Source organism: Pinus tabuliformis, chromosome 5_1 (genome assembly GCF_031772625.1).
Source record: "Pinus tabuliformis cultivar Carrire ecotype Pingquan chromosome 5_1, CPIR1, whole genome shotgun sequence".
Classification (NCBI taxonomy): Eukaryota; Viridiplantae; Streptophyta; class Pinopsida; order Pinales; family Pinaceae; genus Pinus; species Pinus tabuliformis.
Genome location: NC_142305.1, coordinates 149,001,796 through 149,009,792, shown reverse-complemented (window position 1 = coordinate 149,009,792; position 7,997 = coordinate 149,001,796).

Genomic DNA, 7,997 nt, shown 5'->3' with positions numbered 1-7,997 from the left:
GTTAAAACACATACATATATTCAATGATAGCAAAATTTAAATGAATGTAGATTCACATAAAAGAATGACACAAGAGCATAGATAATAGTACCATATGTTATTTGAATCACTCCCGATATCAACCGCATTCAAATTCCTTCTTTTAACTTAGAAACGGTTCCACAAAAGGCAATAGTGCACATGTCATCAAAGCTTTCTTCGTCAAAATTCAGAATACTGGCCCAGTCTTCATAAAAAAAGATCAGAAGCACAATAGTGTGACTTACTGATTTGAGTTTATACAAAAACTGAGGACCCTTTCCAAATGCATGAAAGGGCCTATAAATACTAATTAAGCTAACTAATTACAAAATAAAAGTGCTATTTAATTGGTACAACTATATTATGAATATCTCTTCAAAATCGGCTTGTCCTCAGTCGGCAGCATGATTCATTGTTTCGGGTGATCTCCCTTCAGCTTGAGCTGGCAGATATCTAGCATCGGTTGCAATTCTGGAGGGCGACTTAGACGAGAATTCAGTTGGGCTGAATATGTGGCATCTTGGATCTCGGGAATCATGCAACTGATGGCATCAGTTAAACATTTGAGTGCAGCCCTCTGACTGTATGGCTTGATTAAGAAAAACCAAAAGGCATCCCAAGTTAAACTTTGGATGCCAGCGATTAGTCTTCCATTCTTTTCCAATTCCTGATTGCATGTTTGTTCCAAGGCTTTGGCCGATGTCAATTTACCTGGATTACACTGTGAAATCATGTTAGACAGATAAAGAGTGTCATTGACAAATTCAATTAAATTTCTAGTAGATAATTGACATCTTGAGGTTTCTCTTTCTGCCTTCATTAGTTGCGACTGCCATTCTAGGAAAAGGATGTCTTTGTGTGACTCTAGAATTTTGGGCAGATCCGAAGCTTGTCCTTCACGGGAGTCTTGCCAAGCAAGAAAGCTGGTTAAGGTCTCATCGGCCTGTTCTAAATCCTGCCTAGCTTCAACTGATTTATCCACTATTGATGTAGTAATCTCACAAAGAGGCTCAACCAGAGAAATGTTATGACATAGCAGTTTTAGCTGTGTAATCAATGCCTTATTGATTTGTAGAGCTTCGGTTCTGAACTCTGCTACTTGAGGAAGGCTCCTGAACTTTTCTACTTGTTGTGACAGTTGAGCGATTCGCTCATCCTTAGTCTTGCTCATTTGTTTATTCATCGCCTTTAATCTGGCCAATGCTTCGGAAAATTCCCTTTGTTTCTGTACTGCACTCGAGTCTATCCTCTATTTCTCTTTGAGCAATTGCTCATTTAATTGACTGTTTGTCTACCACTGTATTGATAGTTGTTGTTCTAATTGTTCTATTTTTCGCTGTGCTTCAGACACCTGCGACTGCAATGAACCAATCATTTGATCTTTTTCCTTAAGGAGATTGCTCACTTCCGAGGCTTTATCCATGGTGGCTGCCGAATACGCTCCAGCATACTGGGATAGTTTCGTAAGGTCATCGGAAGGGTTCAATTCCTCCTTCCACACCACATTAGCCATCTCTGTTTGATCTGGAAAAAGGGAAGATTGATCAAGTCTCCTCCTTTTCCTCTGTCTTTTCACCACACCCCTGTGTTTAGGACTGTAAAAGACATCTAATGGTGATATGTATTCTATCTGTAAAACAATCTGATCGGATGGATCTTTAGGAATTATTTCCGCATCTTTGCTAATGGGTAGGCCGTTGGTTCCTTCAATTGGAACCGTAATTGGGGTCGTTTCTTGACTGACTGTTACTTGGGGTGTGCCGAATCCTTGTGAAGTCTCGGGATTGTTTATAATATAGTCAAATTGTTGCCACTCTTTGAGGAGTTTGGGATCAATTTGAGTCTCTAAATCAATAACTTCACAGTCCTGCTTCTTTAATTTCTCCTGCTCTGTTTCCTGCTCTTTTCCTTTTTCTGGCTCTTTTCCATTTTCAGGAATTTTCTCTGTAGCAGGAGGCTCGTCAATACTTTTCTGTTCAGGCTCGCTTGACTTAGTTGTTGGTGTAGTATTCAATAAGTCCAGAGGCAGAGTTTGCAACCTCTGTTCTCTGAGCCTATTGAATTCTACCAGTCCTTCATCATTATATTTCATCTTGGCCAATGTTTCAACCTGAGAGAATGATTCTGCTGAAGAAAATAGGTCGTCAAATTCATCTTTTTCATGGTCAAACTTAGTAAGTTTGGCCTGTTCAAGCACATTATAGGCAACCTTCTGGGGATCGAATTCCCTGTTAGGGAGGGTCGCAAGATTGAGCATATTTATTTTTCCTGTCTCCTTCTCAGCATGTTTGTAATAAAGTAGGGTATAAACACGCATCTCAAAGGGAATATGGGCCATGACTGCTTTTTAGAAGTCCTAAGGGTTTTGGACGTTCCAGCGGTTGTTATTTGGTAAGCTAACTCTCGTGCCAAAAGTTTATCAGGTACATAAAATGGGAGGACATGGGGTCTTGTGGTGCTACCAAACACCCTTATATATGTGAACTTATCTTCCCTGAACCAATTCCCCACAGCAGTCAAGTCAACTTCTGCCTCCTCGAAAATCCTTGGAGCAGGCTTATCAAAAATGGCATAATAGATAGGCAACATGAAACCATTACAGATTTGATACAAGTGGTCTTTATAATGTGCCTTCCATAACATCTGATGATAGATGTGGATTGGCTTAGGGTCCTGTGGTGTCCACCTCCACCCAAGTATCGGGTATTCAGAATTAAAGAAAAGCATATCCATAACATAAGCACTGTAATAGAAGGGGGGAATAGTCCTGGTGGTTTTGCGTGAATTGAATCTAAAATCAAGAATTGCAGAGGCTAATTTATCAGAAAATATATTCGCCCAATCCATGACATAACTACTAACAGCCGCTTCCATTAAAGGAACCATTATGATAGTAAATTTTGCTAAATCATGCATTCCCCATATCCTACACATCATTGCCCCAGCGTAAGAGTAAGGAGATGACAAGGAATCCACGGAGTACTTACCCGATGATTCATGTTTGTGCTTTGTGGGATTCTCTCTCCATTGTGTAATCGGGGTTGATTCCATCTCATTCTCCTCTGTGAATTTCTCCAGAAAAGCTTTGTTGTATTTCTTTTCAGGTTCGGGCAAATGATACATTTTCCTTAAGTCGTCAAGCTAAAATGAACCAAAAACTCTTCCATCAACTGTGCAAAATGTCCTATTAGAAATAGGAATTTGTTCGACCACCCATCTGACCACATCAGTGTAAGGAAGAATTTTCTCCCGAGCTACCATTCTATGCAAAAATGAGTCGGCTAGATCTTTCAGGGAGGCATCTGATTTATTAGTTGAGCCTGCAGTAGCTTCTTCCGACACTTCCTTTGGTTCTTCTGCCTCAATTAAAGTATAGATGCTTTTCCAGCTTGTATTTCCAAGGCAGAGACATGTAGTGTCTGAGATTAGGCCCTTTTGCTGGGTCTTGGGTCACTGGTGGGCTGGACTATTACTGCAGGGGCCGTTGCTGCTGCGGATCTCTTGGATTTATTTCCCATTTGCTTAAAACTTGTTATTTCGATGGAATTCTGCACAGGGAATGAAACCAGCGTGATACAGAGAAATAGATAACATGAGCCAATATGAAAGAGTTATATCTATTAGCGAATAATCAAAGATCATAGTGAAATTGCCGCAGATAGAATCTAAGTGGAAAATCTCGGCATAACTGCTTCATTAATTGGCCGCTTCACCTGTCAATCATGATAAGGGAGCTTTTAAATATCCATCATAACGTCTATATGGTGAATAATTGATTCAAGCGTGGCTTAGATTTTTTGTGGCTAATCGCATTTGATGATTAGTGACGTGAAAGGGAGGGTTTAAATAATAGTCCAAAATATCGTTTAATCACCAAAGGTGATATAATGCATGCCAATCCTTAATATGCTTAGGAACACGTGCCTTGATTTAATGTATCACAATCGGGATAGGGCTCGGGTCACTTTACTTATGTTATTGCGAAATCACGATCGCGATGGCGATATGCCTTATCGCATCGGAAGATTTGAAGGTGTCACAGTTAATGAATTGATTACCACAGCCGTTTGCCGATAGCGATACCTTTTATCGCATCAGAGGAGTGGGGGGTGCCTTATATATATGATGCGCTTTGCCTTTCCTCGATATCCGATAGCGATTTCCCTTTTCGGATCGGAGTAATCAATGGGTATTTCTATATGTTTTTCTTATTATTGCGATATGCGATCTTGCGATCGCTTTATCGTAATAATAAAAAGCTTTATGATTTGTTTAAAAAGACCTATTTTATCATTGTTTGAAAGGTATATCATATTTCAGTCGGACCTTTTGATGAGGGTTTTTTCTAATAATAAGTTAATACCAATTTATTCACACATCTATGTTTAAAAGGGACCCATTTCATATTATGATTTTTAAAGAAAAAATTTATGAAATGGGGGGTTGTTGTACAGCACAACAAGTCGAAGACATGAAAAAGACTAGAGCAAACATATCATTGCATGAGCTCACTAAACTCAAGCAGCAACAAAAAATTCTATTAAGATAATTAAAAGTAGTTCATGTATCTCCTCTGTCATCTGTTGTAGTTACTCAAGCTTCCTACGATATGGGAAAACCTCCCTCATCCTTAAACAGAGTAGATCCTTTAGATCTAGTTCTAATTGGTGATAGGTCCATTTCTCATATTCCCCCATTTATACTCACTTATGAAATTTTCAACAGGAATGTTCATAACTGCCTTGTTGATTCAAGAGCCTCCTCAAATCTAATGCCAAGAGCTGTGTACCAAACTAAATATTACAACTAGAAAATCCACTGTACACATAGTTCAATTAGAAAGGAAAAAAGTAGAGGTGCTTGGAGAGATAGCATCAATTTCAATTAGGTTTTCTCTAATCCAAAAGTTTCACAAATAATTGATATTTTCGTGGCTAATATCCCTAAATTTTATGGTTTAATTCTTAGTAGGGATTGGTCTGAAATGTTGCACGGTTATTTCGCAACTAATTGGTCTCACATGTGGTTGCCACACAACGGTAAACCAAACCAAATCAGGGTATACCGAGAAAAATTCATGAAATATACAGTCGCGGACCTCGAGGGAAGTAAAGAATCTATTGCCTTCACCAATAATATTATTGGAAATTACTCAGCCGAGTCATTTTTGGGATCCTTTAATGCTCAGAGGTCTCCCTTTCCAGATAACGTTGTAGTTTCTCAAATCGAAATTTTTCAAAAACAGATGCTTCCAAATGTCTAAATTTAGCAGATAAAGTTTCAAATAATTCTTTATTCTGGTTTCTCTATTTTGACGGTTCTAAATCTGAAGATGGTGCAGGCGCAGGATGGATTTTGATCAATCCACAAGGAGAGAAAACCATGCTAGCCTACAAAATTGAATTCCAGTGCACTAATAGTATTGCTGAATATGAAGCACTAATCCAAGGACTGTATAAAGCCATCGGTCCTAATTTCAAATACCTACAAGTCTATGGTGATTTTAAAATAATTGTGATGCAGGTGAGAGATACAATTCATTATGTCTCTGGGAACCTTAAACATTATCAATCGTTAGCCCATAGTTTCACTTCTAATTTTTCTGCTTTTAACATTTATTTAGTCTCTAGACTATAAAATGCAAGTGCTGACTTACTTGCTAGTGTGGCATTCAATATTATACCCTCAGAAGAATTTAGTCCATATAGATTTTCAATAGAGTTAATAGTTAGGCCATCTATACCCAATAATGTAACAAATTGGAGAGTATTCAACAACGATGCAGATATAGTTAATTTCCTTACATCACAAGGGTCGTATGAAGAAGATATCATAGATTAACATGAGCATGATATGGAAATCAAACATAATCATGATAAAAACCCAATCCCAAAGTATGTAGTTAAGATGGAAGATCTCTATGATCTAAAGGATAGGTTCAAGAAAATTTCCAACTCGAAAACTCAAAGTTCTACTTTGAGATTTGAAGTAGTAAACCTAGAGTCAACTGAAAACCCTCAAAATGTCAACCTGGGCCTTGGCCTATCATCTAAATAAAGAATGTCATTCATTAGGTTGTTGAAAACATACAAAGTTGTCTTTTCCTGGGATTACGAAGATCTCAAAACCTACGATACCTCTGTAATTCAACATACCATAACTATGACTTCGAACGAAAATCCAGCTCAACAAAAGCTTCACAAAATTCACCCAAACCTTGAGGGTCAAATCAAATCTGAATTGAAGTTTCTGAAGGCCAAAATAATCTTCGTTGTTAGACATTCTAAGTGGGTATCGAATATTGATTTTAGAAACCTGAATAAAGCTTGTCAAAAAGATAATTTTCGCTTGCCTACTATGGAACAAAAATTGCAATCAGTTGTAGGTTTCAAATTAATGTCTTTTCTAAATGGATTCTCGGGATATAATCAAATTCTTGTGCATCTAGATGACAGATTAAAGACAACATTCAAGACCAAGTGGGGAACATATGCCTATCAGAAGATGCCTTTCAGACTCATTAATGTTGGTGCCACATTTCAATGCGCTATGGACATTGCCTTTAAAGGTTTAATTAATAAATCAATTGTTATTTACTTGGATGACATCACGGCCTATTATAAGGATAGGAATAATCATTAAGTGACCTGAAATACATTTTCGAAAGATGCAAGAAATATGGCATTTCCTTAAATCCCTAAAAATCTTATTTTACTTTACTAGAAGACAAACTCCTTAGATTTATAGTGTCCAAGAAAGGAATTTACATTGGTCTTGATAGAGTCCAAGAGATCAAAAAGATTCCCCTCCCACACAACAAAAAAACCATGCAATCATTCCTAGGCCAAATAAATTTTGTATAAATATTTGTTCTAGTTTTTTCACAATCGTCCTACCCCTTCAAGCAATGATACCAAAAAATGCAGTTTTTAGATGGAACAAGAATGAAAGAGATTCATTTGAGTTGATTAAAAAATCCATTATTAATGCTCCTTCATTGAAAACCCCTGACTTTTTCAATCCTTTTGTATTATATACTTTTTCATATGATACATCATATGCAACAGTCTTGACATCGTTGAACGGTGAAAATATCGAGGCACCCATCTCTTTTTTCAGTTATAACTTGCAAGGTGCCAAATTAAATTTTTTAGCCATCGAGAAACAAGCATTTTTTTTTTTTAAACTTTGAAACATTTTAGACCTTTTCTTCTTAAATCCCATACAAAGATAATTGTACCCTACCCTAAAGTAAGACAATATTTAATCCAAAGAGAAGTAGGGGAGAAAAGAGCTAATTGGGTTGCTGCACTTCAAGAATATGATGTAGAAATCCGGCCAGCTAAAATTGTCAGGGGCCAAGGTTTTTGTAGGATGTTAACATGAACTTCCGAGTTACCACCAGAGGAAGATCAAGGTAATGAAGTGCAAATATCAGAGGTAAGCCTCAATGATACGCAATCACAATATGCTGATTTGAAATTTTCTCTCTAAAACGAATATGCTCCTATGCATCTTAATTATAAAACAAAGCGAGCTTTAATATTGAAATCAAATTAGTATGAACTAGTCAATGATGTATTCTTTAGAAAAAAATATGATTCATTATTGCTAAGATGCCTGGAGAAACCTAAAGCTGAAAAGGTCATGCAGGAATTATATGATGGACCAGCTAGAGGGCATTTCGGGGGAAATATCACAGCTCACAAAATCCTGCATGCAGGATATTATTAGCCAATGGTATTTAAGGATGCACATGAATATGCAAGAACGTGTAAGACTTGTTAAACTGTAGCTGGAAGGGAAATAAAGCCAGAATTCCCTTTACAACCAATTAACATCCAACAACCATTCGAACAATGGGGATTAGACATAATTGCTGAGATTGTTCCTAACTCTTCCAAACAACATAGGTGCATCCTTACAACTACTGATTATTTTACAAAGTGGGTAGAGGTCGTCCCATTAAAGATAGC